The following is a 21,271-nucleotide window of genomic DNA, read 5'->3' on the forward strand; positions in this document are numbered from 1 at the left end:
TTCATTGAAAGATCTGAATTTAAAATAAGAATTCAAGAAACAATAAAAACTTTATAGATTCTTTATAAAGAAACGCTTTCTTTCTCATAATTTCGGCAAATCATTAAATCGTTGCCGAAATCAATTTATTAAATTTGAAATGAGAGCATTTTCCGCCCATTTTGTTTCCAATTATCGAACAGTCTCGATTGGAAAGCCCGCTTCTCGAAACTCGCAGTTATGACGGTATGGCGCGCGGAACGATATATCGAAACTGCTGCGCACGCATCGAATTGCTAGCCATTATAAATGGAAAAGCTCGTGCGAATCCACGTTGTACAGTGCGAATTTGTGGAAAACGGTGGAAAATGTTCGATGCTCGGTCGTGGCATCGAACGAACGGCGAAACTGAGTGTTATTTCGAAGGGGGAAGTGCGCGCGTCGTGCAAGTGAGACGGTACAATCGACGATAGTGGGGAAGCCGAGTGTAACCGAGCGAGAGACGAAGCAAGACCGACAAAGACCCAGCAAGACCGCAACATGACGAACGCCCGGCAGCAGCCGAGGTGCGGGCAGTCTGCGCACGGACATCGATCGAAGCTCACGTTCAGTTATATCCACTCCCCAAAATTCCCGGTGTTTTCCTTTCGATTCATTGACACACCGCGTATAACGAAGTTCGAGACGCGAACGATTGCGACGCAATTTACGACACGCCGACCCCTCGATCCTGTGAGTCGTGTTTCGATGTGGTGACATTTGTGCCTTTTGGAGAAAAAGACTGAAAATCATCGTTGTCCCGGGCCACCTCGATTCTACAATCCTGCCAATTCAACATTTACATTCTGCTAATCGTCATAAATCGATTGAACAGAAGCATGGTTTGTGGCTAACCTCTACACATTCGTCACCGGTAAGTAACGAACTTCACTTGATTGTTTAATTCATCACAATGGCGCGATTATCACCGTCTAGGCGTATCATGGATCAATTCCATTTCGTTTCGTTCTCAATTTTGCGTAATTATCGTTTCGATTGGCGTTTAGTATGTAAGATTTTCGTAGTTCGTATTATTCGATGGCGTATTGCGTTATAAAAACCACGTTTTTTAGTCCATAGCTATAATAGATAAAGACGCGGCAAACACGACATTTTAACCTCTAATAGCTATATATGATTCTGTGCTGCAAAATTATAAACAGTCATAACTTTGTTCTCTTGTAACACATGGCAAAATAAATAAATGCCATGTGTTATAATTATTTCATTGCTAATAACCTTCATTTAAAAATTGACTATAAAATAAATGTGTCGTATTTTTAATATACTTTTTCCATATATTCTCATATAGGAGAATATATAGAACAAATTATTAGATTTATTTCTATTTCTATATCAAAACTGATATCTTAAACTTTTTAACTTATTATTATTGACTTTGAAAATAAATTTTAAATTTATATAATAATATTTTATCAGTAGTATTAAATAGTATATAATAATATTAAAATTCTTGATACGTCGAAATTATACGAAACGTAATTAGAATATTGAAAGCATGGTTGAATTAGATAGAATCGTCAACATTCTCAAGTAAAATTCCACGAATTTCATTCAGTTGATCCGATTATATCGTTAAGGTATAACAACAAAAAAATTTCGCTTGGGAAATGTTTTTCTATCGCGGAATGTCGTTGACATTAGTCAGAGTTCTGTGTATCGAAGCCATTCTGTTTATCGTTGAAGCGTTCCTTGGCCTCGAAAATCCGCAATGCGTCGTAACGACGAAGATGATGAGCAGGGAAGTAGTGGTCACGGCAGAAGGGCTAACCTTCGGCGTAACCTCTAAAACGATTACGAAATCTGCCCACGGAGCATGCTTTCAACGGCGGGACAGTGTTTACGAGCCGCGATACGTGGTGGACAATAAGTGCGCGACAATAAAACGACTTTGGTACCGCTATTGTCGCGTATACGCTCGTGGATAAGCGTGAGCTCGCGTGCGTGTGTTCCTCCACGAGAGAGCGAGATCGAAGAAGGGCTAAGAAGGCCGGAGAGGCTGAAAATCAAAGGTACGTTCACCGTTAATGGAACGAATGGGCCGCGAGAAGTGGGAAGATCGCGAGTACGCTTGGAAACCATCTCCTGATGGTTCTGATTTACAAGGATTTAGATCCGTGCGGTAGATAGGGCTCGTATTTAGACGTGAGACTTCGAGAGGAAGCTTCTATGGGTTTAAGTCTTCTTTTATATCGCTGTCTTGATGTTTATGATCGATATATAGATATTTTTTCATTTTTATTTTGGATAAATAATTTATTTATTTTTTTCAATTATTTTTGATAGAAATAAGTGATTTATTTTTTTTTTTTAGAAGATTTTTATGAAAGATAAGACGTACAATTTTAATTTCTTTTAAAAATTTAAGGTTATATACTTTTTATAATTTGTAGGAGCTTGTATTTTATATTTTTTGTCCATTTTTCGATTTTGAAATGAAATTAATCAATAAAGTGTTCTGTATTAAGTAGAAAATATTACTGAGATTGATTCAACATCTAGAAATAACAAGAAAAGTTTATATTACAAGTTTTGCATTTTATCATTATCACTTTATTTCGTAGAAGATATTTAAAATGGTTATATAATACTTTACATTTCAATGATTATATTGCATAGTTATTATTAGTTGTGATTATTTTTTCAATATTTTTTGTATGGATTTGAAATGTTAAGTAAAGGCCTAATGAATTTAATTTTGGTATTCTTCTCATTTCTTTTTTTCATGCTCTTATTCCTTCGAATTATAGCGATCCAATGAATGATATTTTAATATTCATTTAATATTTTATGAAAATTTGCTACGGTTCATAAATAAGATCAAATAAGATACATTCTTTATTTCACTGTTTTTAGATGTTGAATCATTTTCTGAAATATTTTGTATTTATTACACAGCCTTTATTTCATAGGATTCGATTACTTGTCAGAAAAGATATTGTTTCATTTTCTGTATTTGCAAAGTACTTTGATTATACAAGCTGGTTTTGAATTCCAAAACATCTACCTATAGGATTCAGGAATGTACTTATGCAAGTATACTTTGATATTTGAATGAATCGGATATCGTAAAAGTTGTACTTGAGCCTTGAAAGACAAGGATATGCTACATACCGTGAATATCGTGTACAACCTTCACTTAGATTTTTATATTCGATATTGTAAACGAGAAAGTTATTATAAGCTTTTAATTAAATTATAATATTAAAATTTTAATTATTCCATTTTAATCATTTTAAATTTAATTATTAACTTCTAATTAACTGTGGCTTTTTAGTCACAGTAACAATTTTAGTAGAACTTCTTTTCAATAATTAATGTTGCAATCGATCTTTCATCACGATAACAATATTAATTATTTTTCTAGTTAAATATTGTTGTATTGTTCGAATCGATTTAAGGAAAAGGGAATATTGAAATTTTCTATTATGATTTAATTTTAAAAAACATAGGAATTTGATAGATAAATAATAATAAAGATAATAAACATAAAGAGTCATTCAAAAAATAAGATTTTATTCCTTGGAATTTATTTCAATACGCGAATTTGCATTTTTGAAACCAATAGATTATCGATTTATGTTTTGAAAGCCAAGTTTTTATCTGGAATCTGGCTACCTGTCTTATACATGATTTAAACAGGCGTTAATGAATTACGATGCAACAGTCTATTGATAATTTCATTTGGAAAGATTTAAATCCTAATAACTATCCAATTATTCTTTCTTTTATGGTGCTTTTTTTTTTTTAAATCGATATGCATAATTTATAATCCAGAAAACACGTATTTTTGATTCCCAGAAATTTATCTTGGAGATACATAAGATGAATTTAGATGTGAGCATTGCTTATTACGTATTTCGAATATCATCTTTATATTTTCTACTTAAATAGCTATTAACGATTTATATTTTAGATATTTCGAATCTCTTGTAGTCAAATTTTGATTATGCATATTGAAATAATTTTTTAATTTTTTTTAACTTGAATAATCTCTAATCGCGAAGTTGTATACAGCGTTTACAAATTCTTTATTTTCCATACAATAGTAATTATCGATTTCTCGTGTGATAAATAAATATTCAATATTTCACGATTGAAATTCGATTCGCGTATTTGCGTCGATCAAAAAGTGAAATTTTATTTGCTCTTCAAACTCGGGACTCCTCCAATCGTGTTGAACAACACGAAGCTGTTGATCGTTACGAATATTTCGTCAATGGAAATTTTGTACAAATATCAAACCGGTGGATGAATCGAACTAATTGGGCCGTTCGCTTAATCCACGATCCTCAAACAGAATTCAACACAACCGTGAAAGCAGTCGATTCACTTTTCCTTATCTTGACAGTTGCTCCACTTTGAAGCCTCGAACCACGTTTGAAAACGACAGTCTTCGGTATTTCCATATCCGTCGTCCTTTCTCTCGTCCAATTAAACTACAAAAGCGGCTGTTACTTAAGATGGGATTACTTCGATCTTTTAAAAGAATTTTATTCTTAAATTAAATTAGCTTCATGTTTCGATCGACGACCGAGTATCGATAACTTTTAATTAATATGTAGGTGCGAGTTGCGAGCGAGATTCTCTATATCAGTTCACCTTCAGTTGAAATCATATTTTGAGGCGCCATAACGGATAAATGTAAAAATAAAACTGAATAATTTACATATTATATTATATTATATTTCTTTACACTTATCGAGATTTCATTTTGATAGAAAATGGGGAGATATATAAAAACAAAAAAGATTTATATATATTATCGTGTATTGAATATTGAACAGTAACGATAATATTTAATAAATTGATTCAAAAAGATTACATTTGTTTAAAATACAATATATTTTATGGTAAAATATTTTATGGTACAATTATTGTTTAATATTATTAATAATTAATCGATCAAGTGAAAAGGTAAAATTGAAAAAAATTGGATTAAATTCTTTATATCGAAAAAATAAGAAGAAACGTACATTAAAACATAATGTTATATATATTACATATTATATACAAATTTAAAAATTCGTTAAATAAGTACGATCTCATGCATTTCATGCTTCCTTCGTTCAACTCGTTTTTTTAAAGAAATCAGGGAATACCATACATTTTACCATCGAATATTTCAAACGAGAATAATTCCATTACCTGAATAAGAATTAATTCACTATTGATAAAATGTTTCAATTTCAACCGTTCAATCGTCATAGATATTTCTCGATACCTTAAAAAATAAATTGATACAGGAATCCAATCACGAAAACGAGAGCTGCTACAAACATAACTATCATCCAGATATAAGCAAGCATTAAACCTGCCTAAGAAAAAGGAAATCTAAGTAAATTTATAAAATTACGAACATTGCAATTCATGATGGACTATATATATATATATATAATACGAGATCGAATCTGAGCACATACATTCTTCACGGGGTTGAATGCTGGTGTTGGACATAGTGTTCATTGTTCTTCGTTACCAGGCTCTCTTGTTACGTCGAAACAATATTTTTTTCGATACTTTTTCCACACACTGTACGCATCGTACACACAACGACGATTTTTTTTGTTATATTTCAAAGGGGTTTGGAAATTGGGCGATTTTCGTACCTTTTCCAAATTATATTTTCCACGGAATCGTCGTATCTGGCTAGTTCTTTACGTCTTTTATGTTACGCTGTTACATCTTCGTTCCGTGATAATATAAAATTACGTGAAACATGCCGAAATGTTTATGGAACCGGTGATTAAGGCGACGCGATATCATTCCGGTGATTTACGCGTCGCGATGTTTGCCCTTGTTCAACCAGGGACTCGAATCTCGTTTGGCCTGTGTATCGTGGTTGCGGAGAGATTACTTTCATTTGCTCACTCGTTGCGCAATCGAGCAGGTCTTGATGTACGTATACGGGGTGTCTTTGAATGTAAGGATAATCTTAGCTTGGAATCTGAGGGATAATGTAATTCCTTTCGAAGGAAGGTACGGTAATAATTTTCTTTTTTTTTTTTTTTTTTTTTATAGACAATTATGTTATATTATGTTAAAATTTTGATTTTATTGTAGTATACTTTGCGTACAAATTAAATTTATTTCACGTATGGTATAAAGAAGCGATAATGATTATGATATGGTATTATATAACAGATATTAAATGGATGTAGATATAGGAATACAGAATTAGTTATTATATGTTAGATTAGTTATAATATTAGGTTTATAATAAAATGAAAGAGAAATGAGGAAACGTGTTATGATGATAATCATTATCTTACTTGAAACGAAAAAATGAGGTAATTTTATCAAACGTGTAAATAAATAAACTAGATAATTTACTATCAATATAACGGAGTACACACGACTAAATTCTTTTGTACATAAGAAATCATAAATTCATTAATTTACGTCATACACACTATCAGAAAAATCATTAGGTTTTTAGTTAAAATATTAAGATTTCAACATATTAATAAAAAACTACAAAGTACGGTGTATCATAACGTGTTGGAATGATTAACATACCAATGTAAAATTAAATATTTATTTAATCCGATAATTTCTCACCATACAAATTTCTTTATTGTATAAAACCGTATCGTATCATAAATCGATACTTTTATTTTTTCAATTCCTTAATGCATGCAAATTCTCTATAATTTACGAATACAAATATTTTTATCTAATCTTCCCATGCAAATAAAATTAGGAAGTTTCGATCCATATAATATAGGCGAATCTTTGTTAAATTTATAACTCGAATTCAAAGCAAAATAAGAAGATAACGCGAATACGTACAAGTTGTTCTCGAGTAAACGAGAAAGTAGGACGGATAATAAGAAACCTATAATTTTGCATTATGAAAATCGAGTGAAACACCAACATGCACAACATCGAGGAATATTACAATCGTAAAAATTCTAATCAATAAAAGATTAAATATTAGTACAAGCAAAGTAGAACCTCTTTAGACATAATTATAGACAACATCGAGACCAACGAGGTGGAACGAAAGATCGATATATTTCGTGGAACGTTATCTCCCCGAAGCAACGTTTTACTTTACGCTACTAATGATGATACGAATTTAAAACTAGAAATTTAATTGAACGTGGATCGCGATATAGGCTATGGAACCGCTTGTGGCACACATTTTCCGTCCACATCGCTAAACATAGATTTTCACTCGTGTAAATTTCGTGTAAATAACTTTCCACGTGTTTTCGCGCGCGCTAAAAATACAGAAGTCGATGTTTTATCATTTGACCGGTCGGAAGTATTCTTAAATAGAGTTCCAAGGGGGAAAAAAGATTCTCGCGGTTTATTTACGAAATCTCTCGACACTGAAGAAATTTACTCGGTGTGTTGAGTATACGGTGCGCGTGGTTATAAATGAATGTTATCAACGGAACTAATGAAATCGTTTTAATTGCCTTACGTAATTCCCAGTCAAGGAAATTCCTTTCGAGTAGAAAGTAATTAAAAGCGAGAAGTTAGATGGAATGTGTACCATTATATTTTATATTTCTTTTCGATAATTATTAATATTATTGTATTCGCGACGAACGAAAGACGAACTTCATTTAGAAAATTAAAAAAAAAATTGAAAAGGATTGTATAGTTCAATATTTATTAAAGGAATCGATATGGTTGTAGTTAATGCGTTAAAAAAAAAAGATATCGTAAAATTTAACATCCATAGCATTATATTTTTTATATAATTTTTAAATAACGATTATTTCTAAAAAGAAGAAAAATCTTACACTCTTTCGCTTGTAATTGTTCATACAATATTATCCATATAAGTGAAAGCAGTGTTATCGTATTTATAGTACGATAATAGTAATCTCTTTCAAGGCAAAATGCTTGCAATTTAAGCATATACAAGTTCAAGTTCAACGATTTCCTCTTCCCTGTACAATCGTGCCAGTCACACTTCCGTAATAATTCAACTGTAATCAAGAATTTCATACTCGATAGCTATATTTTCTACCTGTAGTGATAGCAACCATCGCGTATCAATTTTCGAATCCTCATCGAGATAGAAACTCGTCGATGATCCAGCTTGTATCAATTAATTGGTCTCGTTTAACTCGATATCGATATTTCGTGAGAAATTAGCGATGCAACGCGTTTAATTTGGTAATTTTTGCCAAGCAGAGGGAAAGTAACACAAGGCCCGTGGAACACGTGAATTTCTTTGATCGCGGAGGAAATCGCGATATCTATCATCTCGTTCTTCATATACGGTTCGATGAGTTTCTTACCGGGCCAAGGAAACCTGCTCTCGTGTCTCGAAATATATTAGCCATGTTATAGCTTGTCAATGAGAAATACTACGAGTTTAATCTGTGGATGAGACTCTATCGCGTTAGGTAATCCACGATAAGATCTGAATCGTATCTCGATAAATTAGATGTTATGAACGTGAGTGGGTATTCTATTGCATATTAATAGTTGAGAATATTTTTTTAATTTTTGGTTTAAAGAAGAGAGATATATAAATTGATTTTTCAAGATTTTCAAAGATAGTTAGAGCTTTTTAGTGCTTTGTTATTCTTGTAGATAGATTCAGATGATTGAGCGTGTATTTTTTCAGCGTATATTTTTCTATGATATTTTGGTTAATTTGAAATATATTTTTGATGCATCTTTTAGTTTTCCATTATTCGCTTTTCTTTGATTTATTTATTGTAGTTTTCAATTATTTTAATTTTTTTTTTTTCATATTTCTCAAGCTTATTTAGTTTTAATATTCGATTATTATTTAAATTAACTTTTTGAAGGAGTTGCTATGAATTTTAATAGATATATACTTTCTCTCGTTGAATTCTCTCAAACATCCACCGTGTCCCGCTATTCTTTCTTTCTTTTTAAGAACATTCACCCTCGCAAACGCGTATACTGGCGCCACTCAGCCATACTTAAATGTCGTACTTGTGTTAAGTAGTCAAAGTACCCTTGTCCCGGTAATTCGCGATATAACCGAAATGTGACAAATTCTCGAGGAAGAATAGTAGAGAAAATTGAAAAGTTCAAGGCAAAAATATTCTCGTATCATGTACTATTTTTAAAAAGAACAGAATTTAAATGTTCGATGAATCACGATCTTTTTTTTTTTATGTATTTATACTTGTCTGAATTCCACGATATTTATAAATGATTTTTATAGCTACTTTCATAAATTATTTAAAAAACATGGCTAGATACGAAGAATCTATCCATGAAATCGGTAGTTCTTAATTTTTCTATTTGATTAAATTATTCGACATTTTAATCTGAATGATATTATATGGTGATTTGTTTTTAATTTCAATGATTAAATTGCAATGATTTTAATGCACATATAATATCATGATAAGTTAACAATATCTCAAAAATTTAATCAAATAATAAATTTAATTTTAAATAATTTATCGCTACGTAAAAATATTAATCATAATTTAAATATACCTTACCTTGATTGCTTTCTGGTAAAAATATTTTATTATTCTCTTCAGTATTATCTCCTCTCATAAATTTTATTATTCTATTTTACCAAAGACGGATAGAATCATTCTCAAAGCTATGTCTCACATGCATCGTTTAGTAGACCCATTTTCTACGTTCGTACATTTCCACGAAAGAATTTCCACAACCGTTTATAAAAAAAAAAAAAAAAAAAAAGAACCAACTGTAAATATGTAATAAACATCTCGATATATTTATACCGTTTTCTACCGTTACTCGAAGCTGAATTTATATCGAAATTTACGAGAAGTTTGCATTTCAATATTCCCCTCGTCCTTGTCTCCTCGTGTACAACTATACGGAACACGCGACACAAGAAGAAGAGGAAAAAAAAAAAAAAAAGACAAGAAAACGTGGCCTCTTGTATCACACGCGAATAACGCTAATTAGATTCGAACGAGCGTGAAATCTTAATTCCCCGGTTCGCTTTCGAGGAATTTCGTCATGTGCGACCAGTTTGTCACTCTTTTTCCACGGCCCGAATTGCTCTCCATTTGTCAGCTTTCTTGAACGCCGGTCAGTGTTCAAACAACACGGTTTCTCGCGTGTTCGAAACGATTCTTATAAATCAATCGGGATGGAGACGCGGTGAAACGTCGATTAATTAATCCCGATGTGTGTCACTTACGTCGATAACCGATCTCTCCACGCTGTTCACCGCTCGTTTTCGTCCAGTATCGCGAAATTACGACCCTTTGTTCCGCCTTTTCTTTTTTCTCTTTTTTTCAAACGCGCGCCTTGTGCTCGTCCGCAGTTCCCTCGAATATTCGTGACATGGAGGCTGCGTAATCTCGAGCAAGCTGAAAACCAACCAATCCTCGAATAATTTCTTAGAAGAATTTCACAGCATGGTGATAAAATGATTGTAGAAACGATGGACGAAAATTTTTATTATCTAAGAAATTTTTTTATTAATTTTGTATGACAGATAAATACTGATAGGCAGATAAAGAAAAATGAACGAAGAAAGTAAGGAAAGACAAATTTCTGTAAGATACAATAAATTTAGATACAGAGATCGATATTGATAAACTTTTCCATTACGTTTACTCTCGTTTAATGTAGGAGAAGAAAAATGAAGAATGCCACGTATTTCAAGCGGCTCTTAAATTTATTATTCAGGCTTTGATCTCGCGTAATCACTCGATAATAATGACGTGCGTGCAGAAATAAGCGAGCAGCGGGTTAACCGCATATGTCTCCATTTGCGGAGCGTGGCCAGTTTTTGCCCGGTGGTCGATGAACCGCGATCACCCTTCCCCGTAACGCGAATTGCTCGAAACTATTAATACAACGCGCAAACATTAGAGAAACGGGGAAGAAAATGGGAAAGAAACGAAAAAAGAAAATAAAGAAAATAAAAGGTGGAAGGGGAGAGGTAGAATAGGGACGAAGAAGATCGGCACAGATCTTCTACGATACCAAATTTGAATGTTTGAACGCGCTTCATTATATCCTGCGTTAATTGCAATTATAGCGTAATTAAACTATGACTCCCCCTCCTCTCGTTAACAATGCATCCATTGTGTTAATAATTACGCCGTGGAATGCGATTCGTGATCGGTTTTACGTAACGTGTACACGCCGATACCCGACGATCGAATGCTAATCACGGTGTTCCGTGGAACATACGGTAAAGGAAACGAGCGATGTGTAATTCGCCTAAGACACACCTGTAACCAGACACTTAACGCTGTATGCGTGGCGAGTAGTCGCGATCAGCGGTCTCGAGAATTCTCTTTGGTCGAGTTGTGCTTACTTTGCAGCTCGTCTCGGTGGTTCTACGATACGAGAGAGGAAACGCGTTGATATTTTTCCTTTTTTTCTTTTTTTTTTTCGAAGTCGTGAAAATCTTTGCACACGCAATGATATGATATACCTTTCGCCTTTCGTACAGGTGATCGTAAATGTGTATTTTAAATAAATGTGTATTTTAAATTTGATATTTGAAGTTTTTCTATTTTTTTAGGTTCTCTTTCGATAATTTAAATAATCTTCTCTAGTTTTTTCTTTTTTCTTTTGCAATTTATTTACCTCAAAGGATCAAAATGTATGATTATAATCATGCGTCGATACATTAAACTATTAGAATTTCCCTGTTAGGAATTATGCATATCCATAAATATTTACCAGAAGGAATATCAAAAGATTTATCGATGGGGCACCTGCCAACAACCCTTCCTCGTGTCTATTTAAAGTCCCAACTAAATATCGAGCGCACTCGAGACTCACAGTGGACTCAATTGCAACGCAAACTCACTTGACAATTCAGAATATTTATCGAAAAACATACCGTTCCGATGAAGTTAGTCAGCTCCTTTCGAAGCGTTCAAGAATGTACTTCACTTTCACACTTATCCAATCATTCCAATTTTCTTTAATCGATAGTACAATAACAAATCTTGATATCTTGATTCTTTCTTCCAAAGAAACAAGACACTAAGGGAAGGAAATTAAATTAATTTAAACAGAAATCAGTTTCTCTCGATTAGTCTGAAACAAAAAAAAAATAATATTAATAAATGATATGAAATTATAAGATATAGTATATCTTGATGACACTTGATAATCTATACAAGTAGATATTAATCTCTCTAAACGATATAGATATATCTATCAAAAGATCAATATCAATACTTCAATATACTCGCGAATGGAGATAGGAAAAGGTGAAAAACCTCAACGATAGTAAAGCATAAAAAAATATATATATATATATATATATACGCAAGCAGAAAGGTATTCGGTTCCCAATCGTAAAAAAAAAAAAAAAAAATTACCGAGGAGGGTACAATAATGCGAGAGGAATACTCGCAGCATAAATCAAATCGCCATCGGTTGACCTGTGATCCGTTTGGATCTCTTTTGTGCCACGCATTTTCGTCGTTTTGCGCTTTTTCGACGGAGGTCCTTTAAACGGTTCAGGAATTCCTCAAGGTTCCTGGTTGACCGCGGGTTAGACGAGAGAAGAAGAAGGTTCTGTCACCTCGGTATAGGGTGGTGGCGTGGCCTTGCCGTGGCCGCGCAAAATAATCGTATAGCTGACTGCGTGTAGCCGTATACCATAACGCGCTCCTTGTTCGAAAGGAAGGGGGCCCTCCCTCTCTCTTCTACCATTGTCCCGATCGACGGGGCCTGAAAATCGACGATCACGACCGTACCGATCCTTTTTGTCCACTTTTACGACGCTCCAGAATGAATTCCGCTCACCGTGCTGCCTGCCCCGCCGCCACCCCTTTTCTTATTTCTCCTTTTCATACACTGATGAAGTTATTAATGCTGATGCAGGAGGATGGAGGGAGATTCTTTTGCTTTGTTTTCGGGGTATTGGTAGCGTTTATGAGTTTTGGTAAAGTTTTATTCGTTTGAAAGATTTTTGTTGGAAAATTTATTTTGGGATTGTTGAATTTAGAAGGAACGAGGGAAATGCTTGATGTTATTGCATTATATTTTTTTCTTTTCCTATCCCAATGAATTATAATATATATTTTCGATGGAGGAGGAAATAATTATGTGGATTAATAATTTGCAATCAAGTTTCGATAGATCCAAGCAAAAAGTTGAAATTTTCAGATTAGAAATTTAATATTGTTAAAATGGTGATAGAAATTAAGACGCGTAGCATGTTTTTTTGAATCCTAAGATGGAAAAAGATTGCGGCTAAACTCGTTGATTTCTACACACCTGAATGGTATAAGATCTTCTCGCATTTCCATTTGCAAGAAGATACTACGACGTAATATCCGTTCACGGGATCATAGCGGTTGAATGACTGAAAAAAAATTATAAATATTAGTAGATATTTTTTGCGCGAAACGAATTCTAATTTATATTATAATATTGCACTTAATCGCAAATAATTATTTACCCAATTATGTGCAAAATTTTTTTCACGGATAAATATGAAGAATCCCAATAATTAAAATACCCTCAAACTTTCCACATCTTGAACACATCTTTCGTCGCCAGTATCGGCAATATTTTCAGAAGAATTTTCAATCAATTATCTCACATATCACCAAATCGTTAATCACGAAACCTTTAACGCATACATTATTCTCAAATCGCAAGGTAACGCCATAAATGCTTGATAAAGTACCAACCAACCCAGCCCGTCCCAGTAGCTTGCTAAGTAATTAGCCTCATCGTCGTAAACGAGAGGGGGGGGGGGGAGAAATCGGGAAGCGTGTTCGCGCAATAAAAGCAGGCACAACGGTACAACAAGCGCGCCTAGGCCTCGGCGTTATCGCTGCATAACTCCCGCCTAATAATAGTTGCACGGTGGTGGGTATTCGGCCGTGAGAATTGGCAGAATTAATAGATACGTTTCGTTAATTCCTCGTGAGGCAATTCGCGAGTCTGGTAGCTCGTATCGAGGCACAAATCAATGCCTATTCGTGCGTGTACACTCCGGACCCCTATTTAATGGTCCTCCGCGTTCTAACGGAGCCCCCCGCGATCTATCCGTCCCGCTTATGTATCTCCTCTTACGCGACAACTTATCTTTACGCGTGTGACTCGAGATGTAAATTGGCTGTATAGAGGCGACACAAGCTACGCCAATAAATATCTCTATTCCGTTTAGCCGAGCGTCTGCGTCCCTCGTTTCATCCCTCTTTTCACTCCTCGCTTTTCCCGTATATACTCGCAGCTGGCTCGCGTGTATATGTGTGTGTATATGTGTACACGATCGGCATTGTGGCGTAGCTGTGCACGTCCAGCTTTTGAGATATGCGGTGATTCACAGTGGCGCGGATGTACAGTTTCGAGCGAGAAACTAACGCGGGAACTAAACTCGTGGGAGTGTGTTCAATCCTTTATGCGCTATCAAAGAAGGGAAAGATTGTTTTGGAGTGTACAGTTATTAAATGGAAAAAAATTGAAGACATGGTTTTTTTGTCTCTTTTAAGATATTACGAGATTATTATGAGATTTTCCACTTTGTTCTTAGATATTTAATCTTGCGGAGCACTATGTAATTCAACACGATTATTATCCTTCTTTTCTCGATTTGATTGTTATTTTATTAATTTTCCATGTGAAATATGTGTTTAGGGAAGGGTAGTATTTTTTGTTACCAGCACTTTCTCTTTCGTTCGAATCATGATTTCTCGATATTCACTCTCCAACTTTTTAAATAAATAGGCTTATCTTAAAATAGATTTATTTCGAGATGCAGTAACGATATCTGTAGAAATCATAACAATTTGTACGTACGTATATCTTCGTAATTTTCGATACAAGAAGAACAAAAGATTATTTCCACGACTATAACCATCATGTTCATCACTCTCATGTAAATTTCATAACTCGGAACGACAGGACGAACGGACCAGGCGGCGACTCCCTTACCATTATTTATTCCTAAAACGTTTTCCAACTTATCAGTGAAATCAGAAGTCAGTCGGTACGAGTTACTGAATCTTAAACCCCAAAAAACTCTTCCGGAACTGTTCAGCGTCTCTCTTAGGGGACGTGCGTCAGAATAATTTCTTTTTGACTTTTTTTTTTTTTTTTTTGGTATTCACGTTAAGATTTACCGCGTTTTCTTACGGTGCATAGTTAGAAAGTCGACGCATGTTTCCGTTGATGCATCCGTCGACATTTCCGCTCTGCTGTATCCCTTCGCTGATCGTGGATGCGCACCTGTGCAACCGTGCTTCGATCTAGAGTGATCGTTTGTAAACCGTCGAACGAACATTCAGGTTGAAAACGTGTCTTTCACGCCTCGATTTGCATATAATTTCACGCCACGACGATTTCTTATCCCACTCTGTTACTCCCAGTGTTCTACAGTAAATCGTAGTATATATTTTTTTTTAATAAATTCATTTCTTGCTCTTGTGAATAATTTTCATGTATAACACGAGAATGTAAATAGAGATAATCTTTCGCTTATACGTGTGCAAAGAACAAAAATAAAAATATATTTATACATATTTGGGGTATATGGATTATCTATATTCGTGATGTATCTTAATTTCGTATTATAATAAAGGAAGAGAAATTAAATTTATCGCGGTATAGTTATTAGTAGAATTGTTACAGTTTAATTTTCCTTGCCACTGTATATATACGATTTATATTAATAACCAATGATTGAGTTGAAAATATCGTGAAAATGCATATATTTTCAAATATTTATTCGACCCAGAGGAATAACGACAGAAAATTATATATTTCGAAATAAACGCGTTGTTAGTTTTGAAAAATTCCTAATCTTTTTACAATTTTAATAAAAATTACAATACATCGATGATTACCTTATTTTCAATATTTCATCATCTCTTGAAAAAATTCTTCTTGCAACTTTGTGATTGTCATTGTGTGAATATAATATAATATATTTAATAATGAATAAATTTAGCATAATTTTCGATTATATTGGCCTCGAGGGGATGATTTTTTAGCCGAAAATAATTAAAACACAATTCTTCGATCTATAATAATAAAAGAATTTAAGCATTACAAGGATGCAGTGGCTTTTGGTAGATGTTTGGAAAGTACGAAGGAATCAAATAAGTGGTGAAAAAATTTGTATATAAATACGTACAGTAGATGGCTGTTAATGAACCTCTTATAGGTATATAAAATTTATTACCAGAAATGTTCGCTTCCAACCGTGCATGCATGTTGGTTTTATATGCACATGATTGCAAGTTTCGTCTGTTTAGAAGAATGCTTGTTTCTGGCGAAAATAAGAATTATTATTGATCAATAAAACCGCTTGATATTCAAATATTAAACGTAGAAGTGAAAGTAGAAAAAGATATCTTTAATTACTAAGAAGATTTTATGAACTTGTTGAAATCAGGAAATACGTACCATTCTTTGTTAATTAAGAAATGTCGTGATCACACTTTCAAATCTTAGCTTTGGATTAGAATTTAAAAATTTACGTTTTCCGGAAATTCAATTTTTATTTCAATATATTCTTGTTTTATTTGTCATAATAGAAATTACTCGAACTTCTTGTTCGAGTAATAAAAAATCATTAAGTCCATATAGATAGAAAATCACAATTACATACTATTCAAGAAGACTGTATCATCAATTTTCAACAAAAAACCCTTTCTCCATTACTTATCCTTACTCCATTCTAGAAAAAAAAAAGTGGAAATTAACTTATTCGTATTCATGAATTGCAAATCACGTTTACCTCACCGCCTCGTCAAACGTACATAGTGTCACCTAAACGCATGGACAACTCGAGGCTAATTACTCGGTAATTACATGGTACATACGTGGTGTCACGATGAGATTTCACCGTGAGGACACGTCACGAATGAATTTCTGCTCGCGATTCTGCATGCAACTATGCCGAACTTGCAACAACCAGAGGATCGATCCGCGATTCCTTCGATGGATCGATCCGTGCACACGGGACAGTTTATCGTTCGTTGCTCCCGTTCGTAGCTCGTTTCTCTGTAACCGGCTCTCTCCTCGGCTCTTTCCTCCCTTCTTCCCTATCATTCTCCCTATTTTCCTCTCGCCTTTTCCATCTTGCCTTCTGCTCGATCGAGTTTTTCTGTTTTCGGAAAATTAAATAGGAAAAGATAACCGACTCTCGTTCAACAACGAAGTATCGATCGATATTGTGCAAAAGATTATATTGTTGGAAGTGGTGGATAGGATATCCTTAATGGATTTACATAATATGTTATTAGAGAGGAGAATGTATCGACCGTGGGATCTTGGTTCGATGATGGCCGCTATATTTAAGTTGGATTGGTAAGGGGTGCGTGCGTGCAGCTTTTTACGAGCTTAACGCGTGTATTCTTAAGCTGATGGCGAAGTGATTTTTTTATGGAATATTTTTACGAAATTAATTCATTTTCGTAAAATGCTTTTTAAACATTTCTCTTCGGAAGAAAGATTTTTCTCTTCTCTTTTTAAAATTTTCACGCGTGTATCACCGTGTTTTAAAAGTCGATCTACAAACAGAATTATTCTTTGCGTTGTAGAATAGTCAAATTAATTAATTTGCAATGTTTGGTTATGCATTCCCACTTTAAAACTTTAATAGGGCTCGTCCAAACTCGTTCTCGGCTCTTCATAAGTTATATCGCTTCGTGACTTTTCGCCAAAACTTCACGAAGCACTTTATCACGATTAAGGGAAACTAAATATATCTAAGCACTCTCGTACGTCATATTAAAGTCCAGGTGTTAACGATAAATTTTGATCACGAAGTTTTAAAATATCGACTCCGAGAATACAGAATAATGCGATTATTGAATTTTCAAGTTGAACAAGTTGTTGCGTTTTCATGAAATTAATTCTACTTTATGCGTATTACGAAGTTCTAAATTTTGATTTTATGAATTCAAATTTTTCACAGAGGATTACTTTCTTATATTTGAACAATCAAATTCCATTTAGTTGAATTTATAACTAAATCGTTTTAAAATCATAGAATTATCTTGTACTTGGATATGATATTGAGGAATTAATTTTTTAAAAAAGAATGCATATGCTTATGAAACGTTACAACATATATTTCTTTTACAATGACTAAACAAATACCACAAATCTTTCAAGAATGTAACATCGATGTGCAATAATGCATCGATTTCTTGCATTATCTGATCCAGTGTTTCTCAGCATTTTTTAAGACACGACCATTTTTTTAATCAAATAAGCTTCCATTCCTCTTATAATTACATAACAATGCATTTTTAACGCATACATCAAATACAATATTTTAATTAAGAATTGATAACATACACGTAAAATTATATAGAATATCATCGCACGAATCTCTGATATTTTTTATTACAAAATTTTCCATACACGAATGACTGGAACAAAAGAATGAGAATAATAAAATAACAAAAAGAATCGTTACAATGATCCCAAGAAACCGATACTCCTTTCATCCACGATCCGTCCAAGTTGAGAGACACTGATCTAAGCCATTCCGTCAACAGTACGCGCTCCGGTCGATCTCTCTGCCCATCCACCGTATAATACCACATCTCCTCCAATCTAAAATTCCAAACCCTGACACCAAATACCACCGATTTTCTTGCGCCGGGGAATAGCACACAAGCTCGTCGATGGTAAGTTTCGCGTACCACGGTTAAACTTTCATTTCGATCTAACGGAGTTTCTCGTGTCACTGGGACCAGTTGCCGGCCTGGTGGTGGCGGCGGCGGCGGCGGCGGCGGCGGCGATAACCGTCGCCGCTTCGCATCGTGCGCTAATTTTTTTGCCTGAGCGGACTCGAGCGAAGCGTGTGTGTGCAATGGCCGGCCGGCCACTGGTAAACTAGTCGTTCGAACCACGTACGCTATACGACATTCCATCGTGGCATTAAAGTCTAGTCCGACCTGATATTCACGTTGTCGTACCGCCAATAATTTTCGTTCAAGTGGGGAGGGAGAGAGGGGGAGAAGCGTCGATGCACGATATCGGTCGGTCGGATGCGTTACGATCGACACTTATATATATATATATATATAAAAGCCCTCAGGGCTCCGCCTCTCGAAGACCGGAAGCGCGCGTTCCAACCACCGCGCCACTTTTCCTCTCCCAGTTTTTCTGCGCCCAGTTCGCGGTAAAGCTTGGCCAAGGCCTGTCATAAATCCGAGCAACGCCACGAATTCCATTCGATTTCGTCGTAATTGGGACGTTTCCGAGTAGAAGGGAATCGTGGCTCTACGGTATCCGAGCTAATAGCTCGCTCGATCGTAGAATTTTCGATGATCGGGATCGGCTCGAGGGAGTGGTTTATCGGCGTGAGACCGTTGGAAACGAGCCGTTGGGAAGAAGAGGGATTTTTTTTTTTTTTTTTTGCCCTTCTTTTTATCCCTTTGCTCTAAGAGTTTTTAAAAACGGTCATGCCGAGGTTAGGCCCAGGGAAACGTTTTTCTTAAGGGGTTTGTTTCTAAAATGAATTTTGGTGCAGGAATTTATGGGGTAGTTTATGGCACTTATGTTGAAATTGTGAAAGGAAGTGGATACTTGTTGGTGGAGTCTGGATAGGATTTTGAGTCTCTTCGAAGCGTTGTGAAATTTTCTTGGTATTTGTTTGTTACAAATGAGAGATTTGCTCAAGTATATCAATATTTAAAAATAGTTAATAAAAAGTTAATAAAAAATTTCGATACAAATATCGAAAAAAGATATTATACAAATCAAATTTATTCGCTGAATATACGTCTTCACTCAACCACGTAAGAAATTGATATGAATTATAAAATGGTATTATACGAATGTTATATACACGAAACGTAAATATTATCATTCATATTCGAAGTAAGAAAACATTCAATATAAATATTGACAGACGCGTTACAATCGCGTAAGCTGTGATTTCAGTTTATAAATATTAATACAATAACACTTTATTTCCATTAATCGAAACGTCTCTAACAAAACGTTATTTTTCTCTTTTAATCCAAAATTACGTTAAAATTCTTCGAACGAAATCGATACTTTATCGATTTGGTTATCAAATTTATCGCTCACTCGTTTTATTCTACTACTATTTTATATCTTACTCTTCGTCTACGAAGTCGTTAGTCAAGGATTAGGAGCAAAGTTTGTATATAAAAGCCCTTTCTCTTCGTCTCTGGAATCACGATATTCGATTCGATCGTTAAGCTACCGGATGCTACTCGTCCCTTGGATTCTTCGGTTGGTACTCGTCTTCCACGTTAATTTCTGGTCGTGTGGCAGTTGCTTTACGAGTTGTCCGGCTAGTTGAGAAGCAACTTGTTCGAGTACACTTATAGTCTCGCTCATGTCCACTCTAAAAGTGATTCTTTGATACACCGGCTAGGCAAATCGCTAGATTATCGAGGAATTTTTTTTTACAATTTCTCTGATCGTTATACGTGGATATTCGACGATATTCATTTTTCTGAGATTAATCAGTTTAGTTAAAGTGTTATAAACGAAATGTTTTTTCCTGCTTTAGAGCAACCTGTCTCGATTTTATTTATTTTTTAGTAACGTCCAAGAATATTACGAATAATATTAAGATATTTTATCTAGTATTTTTATTTATTTATTTATTTTTTTCAAGATAGATTGTAATATTTAAAGTTTCATATCAAGATACGCGATGCTCAGATATTTTGAAATGCTAAGTTAATTCCAAGCAATTCCAGCAACAATTTTGATATATATCGATAATTTGTAACAAATTTTTATAAAAAAAAATTCAATGTAGAACATCCAAATTATATTTCAAAATAATTGAAAATCAATAATTCTGAAGCGAATAAGCAAAACATGCAAATCTTAAATGATCTTTTGCCTCACAAAATCGTCATCAATGGAATCACCTCGCCCTCCAACAATATAGAACATTACCCTCGAGCACCAGCGAGCATTTACCCATCAATTAAATACCACCTTAAACACATACCCACGATATTCCAGCGAATCGACCGCTCTCATCGAATTTTATCGAAGATGAAAGCGCTCGTTGCCCTCGAACCAAGTTGCGTATACGTATGCAACTCCTCTTCTCGAGGCCTGCGTTATTTTCACTGGTAAAAATTGAAAAAGCCTCCCCTCTGTAGGCGTGTCGGAGATTGGCAAACATGTTTTGCCAGGGACGGGTGTACCGGCGAGAAACCGAAAAATCCATTGCATTCGAGCGCCGCCCACCTCTAATTGCTATCGGTGAATCGCGGCCGAGGTCTCTTCTCGTAAATAAAAAGAAAAAAAAAGAAGAAAGAAGAAAAGAAAAAGACCAAACAAAAATCAAAAAAAA

The 21,271-nt window shown here is 34.5% G+C and overlaps 1 protein-coding gene across 2 annotated transcripts in view; it reads left to right on the forward strand.

Annotated features, from left to right (window-relative positions):
- Window positions 1-355: 355 nt before the first annotated feature.
- LOC122720368 overlaps window positions 356-21,271 on the forward strand; it is a 103,627-nt gene continuing 82,711 nt past the window's right edge. For both annotated transcript variants that reach the window (XM_043947031.1, XM_043947034.1), the window contains exon 1: window positions 356-892. The gene's annotated coding sequence lies outside the window, so the exon portion shown is untranslated. The remainder of the gene's footprint in view (window positions 893-21,271) is intronic.

The sequence above is a fragment of the Apis laboriosa genome, unplaced genomic scaffold (genome assembly GCF_014066325.1).
Source record: "Apis laboriosa isolate Shangri-la unplaced genomic scaffold, ASM1406632v1 scaffold12_cov154, whole genome shotgun sequence".
Taxonomy (NCBI): domain Eukaryota; kingdom Metazoa; phylum Arthropoda; class Insecta; order Hymenoptera; family Apidae; genus Apis; species Apis laboriosa.